The sequence below is a fragment of the Xiphophorus hellerii genome, chromosome 2, assembly GCF_003331165.1.
Source record: "Xiphophorus hellerii strain 12219 chromosome 2, Xiphophorus_hellerii-4.1, whole genome shotgun sequence".
Taxonomy (NCBI): domain Eukaryota; kingdom Metazoa; phylum Chordata; class Actinopteri; order Cyprinodontiformes; family Poeciliidae; genus Xiphophorus; species Xiphophorus hellerii.
The window spans coordinates 20,401,073-20,421,545 of NC_045673.1; the positions used below are offsets into that span (position 1 = coordinate 20,401,073).

At 36.2% G+C, this 20,473-nt stretch overlaps 1 protein-coding gene across 4 annotated transcripts in view; it reads left to right on the top strand.

The window, feature by feature from the left end:
- The first annotated feature begins 5,535 nt into the window (after window positions 1-5,535).
- The window catches only part of ndrg4 (NDRG family member 4), a 51,472-nt gene continuing 36,534 nt past the window's right edge, over window positions 5,536-20,473 (top strand). For 3 of the 4 annotated variants that reach the window (XM_032587173.1, XM_032587182.1, XM_032587191.1), the window contains exon 1: window positions 5,537-5,718. The gene's annotated coding sequence lies outside the window, so the exon portion shown is untranslated. Of the gene's footprint in view, window positions 5,719-20,473 lie in introns of all 4 variants that reach the window. The other variant, XM_032587164.1, reaches the window with a different exon arrangement.

Here is a 20,473-nt window from a genome sequence, read left to right on the forward strand (position 1 = left end):
CGAGGTTAATGTTATTATCTGTTTCGTAAGAGGTAACACTCAGGTCTAATAAAAATCAGTGCTGCATTGTCACCAGAGTCTAGGGTGTACACCAAATCAGCAGTTTCAGTGCTGTGACATGCATCAAAACTCTGTTGAAAAGGTCTGTTCTCACTTTGCTGTTAGAGGATAATTTATCGATGAAAAGAAACTTTCATATCGCCCATGATTTCTTTCTACTTTACTCTCCAGTAGTCAAATCTGCCTGTGATCTTTTGATATTTTTTGATATCTCAATAGGTTTTCTAAAAGTCTTCATAAATTTGTATTGGGGCATTTGTTGCTTGTCACTTATTCTCAGTCCAGTTCTTATGTCTGACCTTTTACCTGGTGATATCTTCAGGAAACTGAAGAGGGGGAATCCAGAACAAACTTGACCTCAGAGAGAGATCATTTTTCAGTTTGTCAAAGGCAAAAGGTTTTTATCCATTTTAACTCTTTGGTCCTAAATATATTATTTCTGTCCTTTAAATAAAGCTGTTGCTTTTGGTATTTTTTTATACACGTATAGAAAATAAGACTTGTCTGTGTGACAGGTTGTAAGGTTCATTATTGGTGATGCACTTACTTATTTGAAGTCAGAAGAACACATACACAAAACCCAAAATAACAACTTATATTTCAATTTTGACCTTAATTAGTTGTGCTTATTACTTATTTTAAAAGCTTTAAATTAAGCTTTAATCAGCTTCATACTGTTTAGCAATATGATGGCAAGAAAAAAAAGAATATTTCATATGCAGTCAAATTAAACCATTTAAACATTCAATGTATTTTTTTGTTAATTTTTCTTTTTTATTAGAATTGAAAACGGTATATGATTTTAACTTTATTTGTATATGAAGCTTACATCTTTTGCCACAGATATCTGTTGTAAAAATTGTCCTTGCTTGCCTTCATTTTTAATTGTATGACTGCTTCAATGGAGATAATCACCCAGGAGAAGAAGAGCATCTGTTGCCCATGGTGCCAATGGGACTCAGCACTGCCCCCTATCAGTGCAGCATGGTACTTCCTGCCTCACCATTTATGACCAATCAGGAAGACTAAATATGACACACACATTCAATAAGTATTAGACAGACTTTGGAACGTCAACCTTTGTAATACATTATATAACTAAACAGGTAATTTTGCACATCCAATATGAAGAAAGACAGTAATGGGCATGGGTCAACCTGCATCATTCACTGTGTGTGAACCAGAGCTACCAGAGGTGAGGAACAGCTGCTTCACCTCGCCCTTCTCCATGTATTTGAACAGGAAATGCGTACATTCAGCAAATTTGACCAATTTCCATAATATTTTGAAATTACACAGAAAACAATTTTATAGAACAGTCAGATGGACAAACTGAGTTTCTCTTATCTGATTGTTAGTATTTTACTTCTCTAAATGCCTCACTTGCCTCCCCTGACTGCATGTCACTGGTAACAAAGCTTATAAAAGTCCATTTTAGTATTTGTTCTTCCTGTGCTAATTAGTTTTTTTGTGTTTTAAAAAAATAGCACTCGTGTCTACCATCCACTTTGCTAAACCCCATCCTGGGAATTAAAAAATGCTGGTGAGTGCTGCAGGCACCGGGACATCAAACATGCCAGCAGAGGATTTATTCATTCATGCATAAAGGTGACACTTCAGGACTTGCAACAAAAATGTTGTGGTGTTTAAAGCAGAGACCATATTTTATCCTTATTTACCAGACTCCTTGTGCATCACAGGAGTCTGCAGCCAGGAATGGGAAAGGTTTAGGTTTTTCTGTAAAACAGCAACCTATTACAACAACTATTTAACCCATAGTAAATAAAACAACCTGATCCCCCTAAATCATCCCCCTACTTGCATGATATGTTGAAAACTTAGCAGCCTTTTATGAATAGTATTTTTTGATATAGTATATTATTAATTTACATATAGCCATAGTTATAATAGTAGTTTATTGTGTGAACAGCTTTGATGTTTTTTTCTGGTCAAACAGACTCAACTTAGATTTGATGTGATTGGATGTAAATTGGATTTGCTAATATTGTGATGTGACTTAAGATGATGCTTATTATGAATTGGTACAGTACAGAATTAATATTCTAAAAAAAGAAGCTTTAAAAAATATATTTAAACTGTTGCACAACATATAACTCCAACTTTTTAAAATCTAGAATTTATTACACCAGTCTACTGAACATTTTCTCTTGTTAACACAGAGTCAAAATAATATGTACAGGCTAGACTATGTAGAACAACCCTGAATAATATTTGGGTAAAAACCCTTAACAAGTTAGAGAGAAGCAACAAGCTTTTAGTATCCATCAGCAGCCTTAATATTTGACCGCTCTTCTTAATTTGTGGAGCATATTTGAATTGATTGTTTTCTGACACAGGCAGCAATTTAAAGTATTGCCCATACATTTTTAATATGAGGTTTGGAGCAATTTAGAAGTTCAGTGATAGTTTGCTTTTATCCATTCTATTCATCCAAATGATTTTAGGATTAATATCCAGTTGCAACATCCAACAGGATAAGCTTCAGTCATCTAGCTGTTGATTAGAGGGAAGGTTAAGAAATTTGGAGCTAGTCGTCTTAATTATTCTTCCACCATCACACAAGGAAGTTGGTGTGGTTTTCTTTGGCTTAGTCTCACCTTGACACCTTCGAAAGTACTTAGTCGTTAATCAATGCTCGTCAAAAAAGAATAAGTACTTTTTAGCCTATCCACATGAATAGCAGCCAATTGCAGCCGCGCTCGAAGGTGCTGATTTTAAAGCAGAACCTTTTCTCTCATCCTCTTAGTTTTTGGTGGTTCCTGAGTTTTTTGCTGAATATCCTGAACGGTTATCTTTTTACCTGTAAGGGATATTTTGTGTTAGATGGTTAATACTTTGACACAAGTGAGTGTTCCAACAAGACAGTGATCCCAAATACACTGGGATCACTGGGATAAAAGTGGTTTTGGAATGGAAAGAAGGAGGCTAACATTAAACATCTGAAACAAGCCTGTGCTGAAGAAACCAATCTAAGAGACACATGTAAATGTTTCCACCCTGTTGGAAAGTTATGGACTGTGCTGAAAAGTCGAGTCTGTGCCAGGAAACCAACCAATTTCCAACGAGTTCTGCTAATTCTCAGAAGAAGAGGAGTCAAATAACCGACCAGAGTTATGAGAGAAGCTTGTTGATTGCTACAAAAAGGGTGTGAGTACTTTGAAACTTGGTACGGACCATTTAGCCACATAAAAGTGTATATGAATCACGAAAATGAATGTCAAGCAGGTACATTTTTAAAACATATTTCAGCCTTTCTTTTTCAAAATGTAATATTAGCACAAGAAATAATGCCCACAATAAATAAATAAACAAACCATAATTGAATGCACAAGTTTATGTTATTACACATGTATGTAGTCTTCTCACTGGCCCTGCAACTGGACAAAATTACATAGAACAAAGCTCCTGTATCCATTTGCATACCACATCCTTGTTTGTTTCTTCACACCTGGCCTGTGTTAGTTAATAACTTACATGGGATATACTCCCAGGTTTTCAGACAGGCTGCAAAATCCTTGTTTTCTTTTTTTTAAGTTGTGCCCTCCTGTTACACAGTTGTGCCAACTTTAGTTGTGTCAGGCTTTGTCCTCATGCAGTCCTGGTTTTGTTGAATAAAGATACCTGTTCTTTTTTTTTTTTTAAATCTGCCTTTCTCCTGTCTCTGAACCCTGTAAGATTTCTTCTTCACCATGGAACTGTATTTTTAACAAAGATAGTTCATCTGGTTCTTGAAATTAAAAAAGTCTTTGTTGTCTTTTAAAACAGACAAGGAAAAACTGTGGGTGTATCTGTTTCTTCTTCCATTTAAAAGAGGACAAATGGATCTTTGAGGCTCCTCCAGAGTTAGTTCAAGGGAAAGTTTATTTTTGTATATCACGTTTCCATCAACTCAAGCTACACAAAGCCTTTTACAAGGAAATATGTCCAAAAAAGTTAAAAGCCATAACGGTTCTAAAGGCATTTATCTCTGTTAAGATGAAAAATCAAAAAGCAAACAAAAAACTAGGACAGCATATAAAAAAGGAGTGGATTTCCACCATAAAACTCAGACATTTTTAGATTAATTTCAGATTTTTTATTTTTTTAAATTATTCTTAAAACAAGGCCGTTTCTGAGCTCCAAAAGCAGAAAATTTGCAAAAAAAAAAAAACGTTGGAATTTTTAGATTAATCTGAGTTTGAAAAGTAAAAGTAAATTTCTTTGCTGGCAGGTCCAACAAGAAAGAACGAGAACTACCAGAATCCAAAGTTAGAAAAATATCAGGTGCAAGCTTTGGTAGGTGTGAAGTTGTGCCACATGCTTTCTATTTTAAGTTAAACGTGGTGAACAGAATTGCACACCGCTTGAATCCTTTTCTGCGCAATGTGACAAAACATGAACATATTCCAGGGGTTTGAATACTTATAAGGCATTCTATAGCACTATGACCAATCCTGCAACGTATTAAAGACTCGTTAGTTCATTATTTATCAGGTTGCTGTTTCCTGCATAATACATTCCACTTCTGAAAAACCAATAACCACAAACCATTCACTGTTCCTGAAGGAAAATGCACAGCTTCCCCTCCTCCTCCTGCCCTCTTTGTGTCTGGTATACCTAACGCCATGAAAGGTGCAGCTGATACTACCAACCTTACTGGGTCGTATGAGTCTAAAAAAATAGTAGATAAGAGCTGTGAATCAAACGTTTTACTATGCGATGGCAGACTTCAGCACCAGAGTGTCCTCTGAATCCCTAAAGGGCATGGCAGTCTGGAACAGTCAGACGAGCAATGAATGGAAGAACTGCTCTACTGCTCTACTTCTCCTATCCATCCCTAATGCTCACATCAACAATCACACATTTATCTCTGGAAAATTACATTGAAAGAAAAAAAGAACGCAGACATATTTAAGATGGATATTTCTTCTTGTAAACCACCACTGTGCTGAAGAAATCAGTCTAACAGAGACATGTAAATGTTGCTATCAGTGTTTCTATCACTTCATGGCCCACATGCCCAAACATGGTCAGATCCTTTGACGGCAGCGCCGACCAGACAAAATGTTCCCCCGTTTGCCTACAGGCTGTTGAGCTGGTCTGCTTGTGTTGAGTGTGTGTGCGTGTGCGAGTGTGGGTGTGAGGATGAGTTGAGCTGATATGGAGTCATTTTGTGTCACAATTGCTTGTTCAGAGAAGGCTTCCCTCCTCCCCACTTTCTGATGAGATTGAATATTTCCCTGCTTTCCAGCACATTCTGTGATCTCAGTCTTTGTCAATTCAGAGCAGCCGGCCACACCCATTAGATGGAGGTCCGTGCAATTTCCTTTCTTGCTTTTTGTTTTTAATTTTCGTTTTGTGCTCGTCTGTTTACGTCAAGTCCTTCCCTATTATCCTATTTTCTCTCTTCATTTCTCGGTGGTGTGATTTTCTCTGCGTGCTGCATCGTCGGTGAAGCCACGTGCTCTGTGTTTATCATGAGGAAGGGGTGGGAGGCAGAGTGACGAAGAGACCATTCTCTCTTTTTGTCCACTGCAACCGCAAGCACACACTCACACACACACCCCTCTCCCTCTCTCTCTTTCTTTCATCCAGATTGTGGCAGACGGAGAGACAAGGACAAAAACCCAACCACGATCACTGAGAGCTACGCTACAGGTACAGTAAATTTGTATCTATCTGCAGCTGTGTATTAATTTAAACATTTAAAATGGGTAATACTAAGGTACTAATACTAATACTAAATGGCTTAAAATTTGCATTTATCCTTTATATTGTCCATGATTGAGACTTGACGCCTCCCTTGAGAGGTGGCTTTTTTGTGTTAGAGGACAACAGCAGCAGGAGGAAGAGGAGGATGTTAAAATGAGGACAGCAATTTTTTCCTTCTTTTTTTTTTCTTCTGGCACAGAATCTGTGAATACTGAGGCTGAGGCTTTGTACTTCTGTTTACACACCCCCGCTGGCGGCTTCTGCATTTGCGTGAACGGAATGTCGACAGGTTGAATTTGTTGACCCCGCAGGGAACAAAAGGGCACCATTTGCTGAAGACTGAGAGCAAAATGCATATATAAATATTGCGTTCTTAAGGGGCTTACGTCACTGAGAAGGGAGCAGAAAATAATGTCTGGCTGTCGCAGGGTGAGGCAGCTGAATGATGCCTCTACAGTAGGTGGAAGTCATAAAAGTTGATTGAATTTGGTGTAGGCTTGGATAGCGATGCCTCATATCTGAATGCATGAATGCTCCTGGCGACACCTGTCTGATTCCGAAACGCAAATTCTGGTGTTCTTTTGAGAAATAAAACCATGCATCTTAATTTTGCCACCTGAACCCTTTGAAAAGATTACATCAATGAGCAAAAATACTAGCTTTGTCCTTTGTAGTGTCACCAAACCATTAATGATTAAAAGGAAGAATAATTAAAATATATCCTTTTGCCAGAATTGCTTTTTTTTTTTTTTGCATCCAGTGAGTGTTTTGTCTCTAAACTGTTTTTTTCTCCCCCATTCCCATTGAAGTTGAGGCTGTCTTCCCTTTGGGAGCGGTCTGTTTCCTTGCTCTGAATTTATTAATAGATCTACAAAGGCAAAATAGACTCTGTTTTTTGTTCTTTTAGCAGCCTCACATCAGGTTTAATTTAGACCGTGTCACTGCTCCATTAAGCCTATTTTGGCATCTGACTATTGAGATTTACCATAGCGTTAGGAGACCAGATAAACCCAGAGCCCTGTGTGAATATTAATGTGTCAAATTGAGCTCCAGCTGAAAAATTAATTCTGGGTGTATCTGTTTGAAGCTCCTTTGCTTGCACAGTTACAAACGACCGACTCACACCCCATATTTATGAGGTTGTACACTGGAATGGCTTCTCACCATTATTTTTGCCCCAGTTTGCAGTAGGCTACTGAAAAGGCATATGTTGGAAAATACATGCTACAATACTTTTGTTAGTTTTGTTTTTGGTAAATTAGATATTTTTATTTGTTTTCATTTGGATGTCATATTAACATCGCTTTCACATGTGAAATGGCCTGTTTTTGTTTTTAATTGATGGAAATGCTAAATCTGCATTCTTATTTTCACACCGCAATCAAGTGCCAAAATAAAAAAAAACTAGTCATTTTTATCCTCAGATTTAATATTAACCATTAGTTTTCTTAACAGGATAACAAAATGCAATATCTTTAGAAAAGCCATCATTGGAAGGCAAGCTAACTCAGGTAGCTGTGTTTGCTAGTGTTGCTAATATTGGTAATGTTAGTAAATAAAGTTGTTACTGTTATGCTTTGGAGAACTACTTTGTACCTAAAACTCACAATTTATCAGAATAACAAAAACCTACATTTTGAGGAATTTTGATTTCTGTTAGCAATGTTAGCATTCCTCATAAGCAAACATTATTTTTTATCATGTTCAGTCCAGGAAAACTATTTACTTAACTATTTACTTTAGTTTATCTAAATGTTTAGATAAACTATTTACTTTGTATAAACAACAAGTTTAGACAAACAACAAATTTGTAAATTGATTAACAAAGAGCAACATTTCAAAGCGTTGAAACAAAGGTAACAATGTTTGCTAATATGTTTGTTAATGTTGCTGTAGCTGCATTGTCAATATTCTGTTTTGTCTAATAGTGCTATTTTACTATATATATTTAAAACACAGAAATGAAGGCAACAGAACAATTAAATACAGCATTTTAAGGACAGGCAACTTTAGTAAGCAAAGTAAAATTCCCTAGCTGTGCTTGCAAATATTTCTAAAATTTACGCTAAAAGAAAGCAAACTTATTAATGACTTATCTAACACAATTGTATCAGTTTTCCTAAGGTTCCTTATTTTAATTATTTCTAACAGAAATGTTTTTCTAGAATTTGTAGAATAGATTAGGTTAAGAGACCAATTTAAACTACTAGGTATGTATTTCACCTGTGGCAGTGGCACAAATTATACACCAAAATATATATAAATTTGTAAATAAATGCAAGGAGTAAGGGTTGAAAAGTGACTGGCATCGAAGGATTTACTTATTTGTAAGTCTTGCTGTTTTTCTGCTTCTTTGTATGTTGAAACAAATCTTCTCTCTCCTTGGAGTCTCCAAATCTCTCTCTAAACATCCATCTCCCTCCCACCCAGTGGCATTCGCAACAGCTAAACAATGAGGTTGGCACTGTGAGTGAGCCACTGGAAGAGCAGCACTGTTATTAGTGCGTTCTGCATGCTAATGCTTTCCACTTCGCAAGATGTTTTTCCTAGATTTCTTCTCTTTATTTGGGAGCTCTCCTTTTATCTGCTTTAGGGTTGTTGAAATTATTTTTTGCTAGTAAATATTCATCTCAAATTGGGTTTTGGTGGTTCTTCAATACAGCTGTGGGACATGCAATCCCACCGGTTCGGAAGCATCAATATTTCAATGAGAGTGATTGTATTGCAAAGATTTTTGACATTCACTTTGCTAGAAATTTTTTATAGGATTCTTTTCAGGCTGTTGGGTGTCCTTTTGTTTGTGTTTAGTAGCTTTGTTGCACAAAGTCTTCCAATAAAAGTCTGTAAATCTTTTCACAACCTTAGCGCCTTGAATGTCCCAACAGCAGTATAGTAGATCTTGTCTCTTGTATTTTTATACCTGCTGATATATGGGGCGAGGAACTTCCCTTCCAAGTCTGGCTGCTCGGTTCCAGTGATCCTTCTGCAGACCATGTACGTAGGATTATAAAGCCACTGTAGCCAAAATAACGTACCATGCTGTGCCTCACAGTCCCCATCCCCCGCTCTCTCCCCTTATTCAGCTCGGCTGTAATTGTTTATGGCATTTTCCGTTCATCTGTTTCATTCTGTCAAGCAGTCCAGTGTTGTGCATATTCATTATGCAGCAGTCAGCCATTAGAGAATCATTATCTAGTAATTAAACAAATATGCTTAGTACAGAAGTAGTTCATTTGTCATGACATAGTTATCTATTTAGAGATAATTTCATAGGCGCAAGAGGCATTAGGGTTATGCTCAGAGGAAAGGTGATGTTATCCTAAAATCTTCTGTAGGTCATTTTCAGGTTGAGGTTCACATTGTTTTCTGGCTCTGCTTCAGCTTTGTGAAGTCTAATCTTTCCCCAGGTTATTTATTCATTGAACACTTATTATGTTGCCAACTTAATACCGCTGCTAAATGTTTAGCCCTCATGGGCCCCCAGGCATTTTGCTTGTGTTTTTGAATTTTATTATTAATTAAGTGTGGCTGTGGGATGATTCAAATGGAATAAAATTTGTCCAGGTTGTTTGTTTATCTGTGATTTTAATTTGTTTTTTTTTAATGATTTCTATTTATTTTTGAAATCTTGCATATTCCTTTAAAAAAGTTGTGTCCTTTCTACCATTTTTACAATTAACTCACATTCAAAATTATTTTTCGTTGTTTTATTGGCATATTTTATCAAAATGCATCATAGGAATTTGTCTTCTACTATCTGAGGAGATTTTTTTTTCAAGGACTATAAATCAAACAATCTCAATGCACAGACCAAAAGGCCTTTCTCATTTTTCCTCATAACATCTTGATGACTCCTAACTTTGGGGAAAAATCGTCTGTAGATTGAAAAAATTGTTACTTTTTGTAAGGCATGTTCCCCCACCCCCAAAGAAAGAACATCCTACTATAGTAATAATTATACATGGTTCTGCTAGTGTAATCGTCTTTGACTGCTTTGATGATTCAGTGTCCAGATGACTTGATGGAACCATGGATTCTGGTCTTAAGTTGAAAATCCTGCAGGAAAATGTCCACCATCAGTTAAAATAAGGCCATTTATCATTTATGACCCCCTGCTTAAGTGAACTCGGGTTATGCACAATAATCTGAGAAAAAAAGGCAAGACCACCTTTGAAAGTCTAAAAAATTAAAGGTTTTGGAATGGCCTAATCAAAGTCTGAGTGTATATGTAATCAATGCTAGATATGCACTGCTCATGGTGGCAGCATGTTGGACTAGCTCTGTTACATTAGTTTTGATTTGTTCTATTTTTAGACTTTTGTCTCCGTTTCTATGTCTGGACAGTTTTTCCCTCTGGATTTGGATGCTTTTCAGGTGGAAGAAATTTTGCTCCCACTTTTATACTTTCATACATTTGCTATGATGTGCAACCGTGGCAACAAAGGTATTGTTTTTACAACTGGGAGCAGCTGTTTAGCATCTCAAAAGCTCAAATAATACCTGAACTACAACTGCAAATCTTAGAGGAGTTGAAAAGGAGACTTTGGGGCTGCAGAGCAAGACTAAAGAGCAGAGAGAGAAGGCAGAACTTCAAACTCTCTGTTCTATGAATCATAATGGGCGAGGGTTATATCCCCAACTCCAGCATCTCTCACTCTAACCACATGGTCACAGAGAGATTTAAAAACGAACGGCAAAAGTAAATGATAAATATAATCTCTGCTACCTGGAAATTGAGCAGTCAGCACGTCAAATGATGGTCATACAGCAACAATCTTCAGTCAGAAGCTTCTTCAGATTTGTTGCAAGACTGACTGCTACCAGAGAGCTCTCCTCACCATCCACAGTAACTCTTTGAAGATACTTACCGAGTTATGTTAACATTTAATTTCCCTTTTAGATAAACTATTCTTAAGTGGAATTTAAATGAACTGTATCATGTTGAACTGAATATGATGTGGCGTGACCTTACACTCGGTGTTAGTGTTTAAAAAACATGCAGTGTGGCTGAATGAAGACGATTCTTAAAAGACGAAAGGAACCAAACCTCCTTCACAGCGATAAAGATTCATTACCAATTATCCCATGGCAGTTGTTGACAATTTCTTTAAAATAGGGCCAGGTTTGGATATCTTTTTCCCCCATAAGAAATTATATCAAAACTTGAATATTTGACTGGAATTGGAAAAAAAAATTATCCAAATTATTGTTTGTATCACAATCTTTTTAAAGATGACATCGGTTAATAATGGCATTTTGGAGAAAAAAAAAGTGTGGCACAATATTTTTTCTTCTTCAAAGCATTTGCTGTGTCAGAGGGACAAAGTTGGAGCAGAAACCAAAGGGACTCGGAAAAGCCATAATTAAATGAATCATCTTGTAGTTTCATTAAGACACACTTTAGGTTAATGTTGAACTTTTTATGCCAAAAGGTAAAAGAAATCTGGAAAACAGCAATCTAATCTAATCTAATCTAATCTGTGTGCTTCGTTTGACATGTTCTGCCACAGGCTTTCACAACTTAGACAGGACACAGTAATGCAATAAAGTTAATTAGGACATATAGCTAGAGATTACATTTGTATGTTAAACAGAGCAAATTTTCAAAGAGATTTATTTTATAGTTGGTTTTTGGAACAGATTTGTGTCTATTGGATATTTGTACTTCCTGGCATACCCCAGTATGACAAAAAGACTGAATAACACCTAAATAAAAACAGTTTTCTCTGGAAGGCTTTCCAAATGTTAATATTGCCTTAATAAATATTGCCTTCATTCTGTTTCCGGTCCAATGCTTATAGCGCTGCAGTCAAAGTGCTAAAGAAATCCAATTATAACACAGAGCAGTTTTCAGTTCAATTTAAGAATATGCAGCTCAACTGGGCGAAAGATTTTCAGATGAATCTCACTCTTATTTCCTGTTATTGCTGTACTCAGATGAAATGGAGCATGTCAGTATTACACATTTTTACAAGCGTTGTTTTCCTCCTCAGTGTGTGTGTGTGTGTGTGTGTGCGCGGGCGTGGGGGTGTGTGTGTGTGTGTGTGTTATCCATTACTGTTGGCCATAAGTGTTCGGATGCCAGCCTGTGTGCTTGGCTGTCCATGGTTACTGTCTCAGTCTGTAGGGAACTACTGATTCTGCACTGGTACCACACTTTCTTGAATTATTAATATTAGAAAATCTTTGTTGAGAAAATACAACCACCATTTTCAACTCTAAAGAAAGCATAATACGTTATGAGTTTCAAAATATTGGATGTTTATAAATGAGTATATTGATGAGATGAACGATGCACCAAACCAGCCTGATATTAACTTTATGCACTTTGACACTTAGTGGTCACTAATGGATGCCTTGTTTGAAAATGAAGACAGGCACAGCAGGGTCAACCATTTGTGTAATCTATGGCAACATTCTTTGTCCTCATGACAGTTTTTTTAAAGATTATTTCTGTAGCCGACAGGGTTCAGGATATTAAAAAAGGTGTGGACAGTTCTTATGACTCCTGAAATGCTGTATGTACTAAATTAATATCAGCCACTAACTGCTTCCCAGGTGCCGGACCAATAGATTTAAGAACTCTTTTGTCCCCCATGCCTTCAGACTGTACAATTCCTCATTGGGGGGGAGGTGACACAGGACAGAGGGTAGAAGGAGTAGTGACCCCTTGTATTTTTCTCCATACTTATCAGGTCAAACCACATAGTGCAATACGATATCACTGGTCAATTTATCCGCCAAATTCTTATATTTTTTTTGTGTTGTATTTATATTTACTTATATTCTTATATTCTGTATTCTTATTCCTTGTTTCTTGCATAATTTAAGGTTTTTCTTGCATAATTTAAGGTTTTGGTTACTCACATTTGGTGTGTACCTTAGTATTTAATTTGTATTTTGTATTCTTTTGCACTTTTGCTTACTGTGTGTTATCTTTGTTTTTTGCCTGGGAGTTGCTGGTAACTTCAATTTCCTGAGGGAGTCTTCCCAAGGGATCAATAAAGTCTAAGTCTAAGTCTAAGTCTAATGCTGTGGATTTCAAAGAACTACATAGAAAACAGTATTTCCACATATGAAACTAAAACAAACTGCTCGTTAATATTCAACATTTTACCAAAAACTGTATAAATATGTTTAGATAAGAAGCTACCAAATGAGTTGGCTTTTTTTAACAAAACCAAACCTGACCTAACACTAACTAAACTTAAGCTTTATCAACATCAAAGAGCTTACATATGCTAAATGTGTTGTTTTGTTCAAAAACTTAACTATAATTTAATGAGGAAAGTTAACTTGATTTTACAATCTGTAGAGTAGTCAAAAGCCAAAAGCAACCAGTTATATTTACTCTCATCACTGTAACTAAGGACAATTTGTCTGTACCTGGTACTTTAAGTTGGAAAGTATTTTACTCAGTTACACTTTAAATCATATCCATCAATGAATTAAAATAAAAAATAATAATGAACACCAAAAAAAAACGGCATTGATGCTTACGGATTAGTACTGTATTAAGATCCCATGGTGTAGCATCAACTGGAAGACAAGGGCACAATGAAAAACCCATCAAGTCTAGTTCAAGTAAACCTCTGAGGAAAAACAAAAAGCATGGCCATACTTAAGGCGCCATGAGAGAGGCAACAGTTTTAAACTTAGCTTGGTTTATGTTCATATAAACATTCGGAATAATATTTTAACAACAAATGCAAATAGTACCCGTTTTATCTGGTATTTGCAATTATAATTTTTATGGACTGAAGCCAAAACAAAGGATCAAGTGCTTAGTTTGGAGTCAGTAGTTTTAAACTGTTAGATAGGAGGGACAGTGGGTATATTGGACATACGGTTTCCTCTTTTACAGAAGTGCAAAGTTCAGAGGAAGAGGAAAACCACAGATTTGTAGATGCAATGAAGGATGTTGAGGCCTTGGTGTGACAGAAAGATGCTGAAATGAGGGAGATGATCAGCTAGAGACTAAAGACAGCAGCTGACAGAAGATATTGGAAATTTGTCTCATTAAAATTAAACATGCTACCGCCCAAATATTCACGAGGTCACATGATTACATGTTTTATTTTGTTTTGCATTTTTATTTATACTTGTACTTATTTAATTATAAACCACTTTGTAATATAATCATGTTGTTGACCAGTTAAACTTTGCTACATTTATTCCTTATCTGTTTCTTTCTACATTTTAACAAGCTCATGTGCTAAGCTAGGATTACGTGCAGCAAACCTTAGCAACAGGCTAACATATCAAGCTTATATCTTCTAATAAACCGAGCTTTTTATAAATCTTTTGTAAAAAAGCTAGATTTATTAACCTGACAAATTTAGGTGTAGATTCAGGAAGATCAACAAGTCAATTTCTTAAACTTCTTGTTTTTTTCTGTTGTAATCATCAAATACATCAAAACTGAAAAACATCGACCCTGTAAATCCTTAATTTTCTGTGGTCTATGCTTTTTACAACCACTTCTGTTTTTAGATTATAGGGGAGAATCAACAATCATCAAAAGTAAAACCCAGAGTTTCAGAATACAAAAACAAAGTACAAAGCAGCAAAACATTTTTTTTTTAAATGAAACAGACAAGAACACTGGCCGTAACATGCTTTAATAAAAGAGCAGAAACCACATTTATTATCTTTTATGGCCAATTTTTATCACAGCTAATGGTTGTACTGGAAAAAGTTCACACAAATCCAATCGTATGTGAAGAAAATCAGAATTGGCAAGTCATACCTGAAAAACAATAAAACAAATAACATTATAGGTCAGAAGCTAATTTTATTTTAATTGACTTGATTCGTCGTTAGCAATGAAAGCAACATTTGCTCAACTCACATATAATGACACACCAGGATATTGCATTTCTATTATTAGCTTTGATAGAAAATTAGCAACAATGCTTCTCAATGTTTTGTCATTTTACTGCTAATTTGGTCCGTAATAAAATACAGGACAATTAGTGCTGTGGAGATGTCAGTTTAATAGTGCAATAATGACAAGCAGATCTGAGGAAGAAAACAGTAGTTAATCAGGAAAGCCATCTATTATCACGGATTGCTCCATTGGGCTTTGAGCCTTGACATCCAGTCCAGGAAAGAGTCTGGTGAAGCCATGCATCTCCCACCAATGATGACTAGTGGCCACATACTGTCCGTCCATCTGCCCTGCAGCTTAACGGGGAGCTATAGAAACAAAACCAATAGAAGGGGAAAGCAGGTTGCAAATTATTTTTTATCAACTGCTTAAAAAATATTGAATCTAAGAAAGTAATTTGTGCAAACTTGGAAAACAATATCAAATTTACTTACAGGTACATTCAGTAACTTATCTTTAGCTGGATGAAAACGTTGCAGCTAGACTTACCCCTCAGCCCGAAAGAGAAAAACACCTTTCCACCTGTCTTCCCTCAAAGTGTCCTTGTAAATGTCATATTGCCAATAAAATTTTACAGGTTTTTTTTGTTGAAAGCCATACATGGACTTCTCACTAGATCAATTTCTTGCCCTATATAACTGGTAAGAACAATTATCAGTTGCAGATAATGTTGTTTATTCTACATTATCTAATGTCCTAATTTTCATTCTGTGACAAAGGTTATATATCAAGCTTGTAGCATTCGCTTTAAAGTGTTTGAAAATTCATCTCCAAGGCACAAGCTCAGTAGACATCCTTAAAATTGATCCTGTCCCTATAACGGACTAAAGTCTCTGAATGCAATTATCAGCCTTAGAAAAAGTATAAGAAGCGGAATTAAATTCTTCCAGAAATGTGCTAAAAAAATCTGATTTGTCTATAAATGAAGGATGACAAATGTGAGGTAGGTAAGATCTACTCGGGGTGATGTTTTTTAGTTTTCTTTTTAAAGTTTATTAGGCAAGTTAAACAGTGTACCCTGAACGTCCAGTGACACAGTTCCTGAATGAATTTATGCAGTATTCCTTGTGCAATTTTTCTTGCAGGACTTGACAGTTCATACTTCACTAAATTGGAAAGAAAATATTTTTTGTCTCCTTCTGGTAGTTTGCATGGTAGAATAATCACACTGAATGAGGTTTGATGAGGTTCTTTGAATAAATCAAAAACAGACCCAGGACTGTACTCCCTCTCCACCACCAGCACCTGTCACCATGCTGTCAGACCAGCAACATTCTGGTGGGAATCCCCAGAATACATGAGTGATTCTAAATTTGCCTGAAGAGAACAACCTGGCAACATATTTCTACAGTCAACCTTGTGTGTGTGACTGCATGTGTATCAGATACAAAAATAAATACAATAATTGCAGGTTTATTTGAATCATGAAGTAGATTAACAGGATAATAAATCACTTCAACTGTGTTGTTGATTCATTTTTTGAGATTCTCATATGAAAAATAAATTTTTGAAAGTTTTTTATTTTATTTTGAAAAACATTCATGTTGAATAGACTCATTACATACGTTCATATTTCACACAGAATTAAAAATGGCATTGTTTATATTCCCAGTCATCTAGGACTTACCAATCCTAAGTGCTGAAACAGAATATATCATCTTGAGACATGTGAGTGAAAGATATTGTTTGGATCTTTAAATGACAATAAGTCCAACATCAAATCAAACAAAGGTGCCATATTATTGACCTTATTAGTGTGACTGTTCTGTCCACTACTAAACCCTGATACTTTCAACCTATATTCAGAACTATAGAAGCATGAATTATTAATGTTATTATTACTTTACAGACCCGTAAATTCCCAACGTTAGAACCACAGAGACATTTGAATGGAGCCTTTTGTCCGTCTTCAGCTTTCATTTTGTGCAGAATTTCATTTGTCATCACGGATTTATTAAGGATGTATTTAATGGCCTCACAAACTGCCTGTACTTACTGCAGTGCCTCTTTTAATGTCTATAATGACAATGCACTTCATGAAGGTTTCCCCTCTCATTGCCATGTCTTCTTTCCGAAGCTTTCCTCTGAATTCAGAGGCTCATTCACAACCATCCTCCAGATGCTACATTGCCTAACGAGCACTATTTCGTCATTATGTCATTATTTTTTGGTACACATACATTTTCATGTAGGACACAGAAAACACTTCTTGGGTTTTCTATTTTTAATAAATTTACCAAGCACCCAAAATCCTTTACTTTCCCTCTTTGTCTTAATGGTGTATCTGTGTGTTGAATTTTGAGGAAAAAGATTAATTTAATACAATTTTGAAAAAAAAAGCTGTAAGATAAAATATGCGGAGCGCTGTGAATACTTTACGGTTCTACTGCAACCTCCTTTTTTTTAATGGGAGCTCATCTGTTGGAGATACTTGAATACATTTACAAGACAACAATTGTTCTTATATGTGTTAAAATGCCATTACTGCCATTTTCAGACAGATGGACGACAGCAATCATTTCTGTTAGAGCATTGCTGACATCAGTGATCAGCACCTAACTGAAATTCTGGGCAGCATCAAAGACTTTTTTTTTTAACACCATCAACACCAGTGACTACATGAATGAATATTGATGGAAAGCACAGACTTAGTACTTTATCTTCTACACAAATCACATGGACATTACCTTCATTATTGCTCGACAGCTTCTAGCTCTTTCAATACTCCAAAACAATTTGGCCGGGGCGGGGTTGTCCTGTCACACCTAACCCCCTCTAAGAGGTAAGGCAAAAATAGATGTTTGAACAAGAGTGTTGTCAAAAGAGTAAGTTCCCAGTGTGTGACTGGACGCTTCCTAGACCTGCCTTCTTTATTCCTTTGTTTATTTTCTGCTTGAGTCAGCCAGGAATAATGAATAAACAAATCTACTTTTCTCCATGAGTGAAAAGTCAGCTACAGCATGTATCTTTTTCTTGGACACCACCTTTGAGACAAGGGATCTTTGAATGCCAGAAAAATGGCTGCTGAGTTTCTCTGTCAAGAGGTGAGAGATAATTTTTAATATTTAATCCTCCTCTCAGAAATTATATCTGTGCTCTGTGGAGCTGCTCAGCTAAGGAAGATTCCTCTAGACACCCAGTAGCTATTAATAATTAAAAGTAAAAAAGCCTCTATGGTTTGGTGTGTAGCTTACAATACCGTCGGTGTCAGCTGGTGAAGTATTTCCGCTCCTAGAGTGCTTGGAGGCCAACAGGTTGGATGATGTGGAAAAGGGCTTAATGTGGGGATGTGTGGCGAAATGTCAGTAAGGGCTAATATCCACAGTAGAAAGATACTTAAGTAATAAAATCCTGCATTTAGCTCAACATCTCCAACAGTTAAAAGACAAGATATTGGCAACGAACCCGGACGTTGTTTTATATGAAACAGCAGATGATACTGTTGTTTCATCGGCTTTGACTGTCTTTAATTTAAGTATCTTCGGTAGCGAGGGATTGAACTTGCAAGATTTAATGCTTCATTTGTGACAGAGGTAAAACTTAAAATCTGGTAATGACATCACATCCAACTGAACTTCTTCTCAGTTACAAATTGAAAAATCCCAAGGATTTTGTCACCGTCGTGCTCGTTGTTGTGCACACAAATACCTCTAATTTAACCTTTTACCTGCAAGGATTTCTTTTCTCAAGGCTCCTTCAAATGTCCTCACCGGATTTTAGATCTAGTCAAAGCAAAAGTTTTCACTCATGTAGGTGGTTTGCTTAGATACAGTGCTCTAAAAACGCTCGTCCATCAACATGTGGCAGTGGAGATTGAATTTTTCCATAGCAGGATGACCTACTGAACCACAGAAGCATGATGTAGATGAATTAAAACAGTTATCTAAAAAAAACAGGAGGTATTAATTTGTTCACCGAGATTCATTGCCAGTTTTAAGTTTGTCAGTTTTTATCAAATTAAAAAAACTGTATTAGTAACTTAGAATTTATGATTTCTCTGAGCCAAGATTAATCGTGACTTTCCTTATTTTATGCAGTTGTATGCCAAAATTAAAACAAACTAACAAAAAAACACATTTCATTACTTCAGTGTTCATCTTGCCGATAATGGGGGGAAATAACGCATATTGATATTAACAGAGGCGAGAAGTCTAAGTGAATGCTTTAGTTGATTCTGACATAGTTGAAGGTTCAAATGAAATGCAGCATTGTTGCAATCCCTCTCTTAGGAGGAGAGGAATGACTCAATTTAGTTTGGGATGTGGGAAGGAGGCACAATAATTGGACTGTCTGAACCTACAAAATTAGATCCGAATTAGAAATGCACTACTGAGGGTGACGAGGATTTTCCTAGAGTATACCCAATTAATCCTCGAAGAGAAGCAATTAGACTAGAGCTAATTACAGCAACATTTGTTACACTTCACACAAACAGATTTGCTCTTACTCCCTGGGGATGACGTGGTTTGGTTTTTATTTTTTACATTTTTGTTTTGACAACTGAAGATATATATTGCACACCATTAGAGATTACAATAACAGAGGGTTACTGTAAGTTTTATAGCCTAAAAAGGTAATCTCATTGGACTTTAACAATCATGTTGTTTGGAAGTTCTCCATCTGACAGGTGGAGTAGTTCAGCTCGACAAAAACTGCAGCACAGAACATCAGTTCAGTTCAATTCAATTTGCTTACATAGTGCCAGTTTACAACACATGACATTTTAAGGCACTGTAAAATAAAAAAGTTTGTTCGTCTGAGTCAGATAGACAGATTTCATACACTCCTATGGATCCTAGATACAAATAAAGCAGTCAAGTTTAGTTTGTTTTTCAAATTATATAAAAAAAAAGGTTTGCTTTCTTAGGAATCCCAACAGGTCATGTCCAGTCACTGATTTGCAGCAGTCATTCCTCCTAGAATGACTGCTGCATGTAGTGACAGTGTACGGTTGCTTGAATTTTGCAGCAATCCCTCACAGTGAGCATGCAGACAGAAAGAAAAAATCTATTTTAAAAGGAAGAAACCTCCAGTTGAACCAGGCTCAGTGAGCGGCCATCTGCAATGACCAGATTTTTTTGTTTGTTTTTTCTCATAAGAGAAGATTTTGAAGATTTTGTTTTTTAGACTTATAGAGAAATACAAGTCAAAAAAAAGCATCAGTAGAGCATCATTTGAGGAATTCTGTGAGCCATTGTGTCACAAATAAGGCAAAGATCGTTGTTTTTAGCAGTGGCAAATATTCAGATGGTTTTTGCACTTTATTTATTTATCATTGGTGAAGGTAATGCATTAATTGATTCAGATAGGCTTTTATTGCTGCCATGACTAATGTTCCTTCTGTGGTGAGTCATAAGCTGCCAGTGAGCAAGCCTGGCACTTCTATGGATGATGCAGGATGGTTGCAACTCCTCTTGACGAATGAGCTTGTTTTACAGCAGACATTTTAGGTGACAAGAAGTTGGGAAAAATAGGTGGGTTTTTATAGACCTGCATGTCTGTATCTGTATTATGTTGGCTGTCAGGTAGAATGTGTGCAAACCCAGAGCTTCATAGAATAAAAATTTTATTTTGAAATCAAGGTCGCAGAGTCTGGAGGAAGTGTTGAGAAGCACAGAATCCAAGCAGCTCGATGTTTCCTCAGTGATTATTTGAGGTGCCATATTATCTGCTGGTGTTGGTCCACTCTGCTCCATCAAGTCAGAGATAGAATAAGAAATTAACTAACAACTTGAAAATATGTCTCTCTGTGTTCAGTAAATCTTTGATTTATTTCACTTTTTGAACTTAAAGTAAATAGCTTTTCAACAT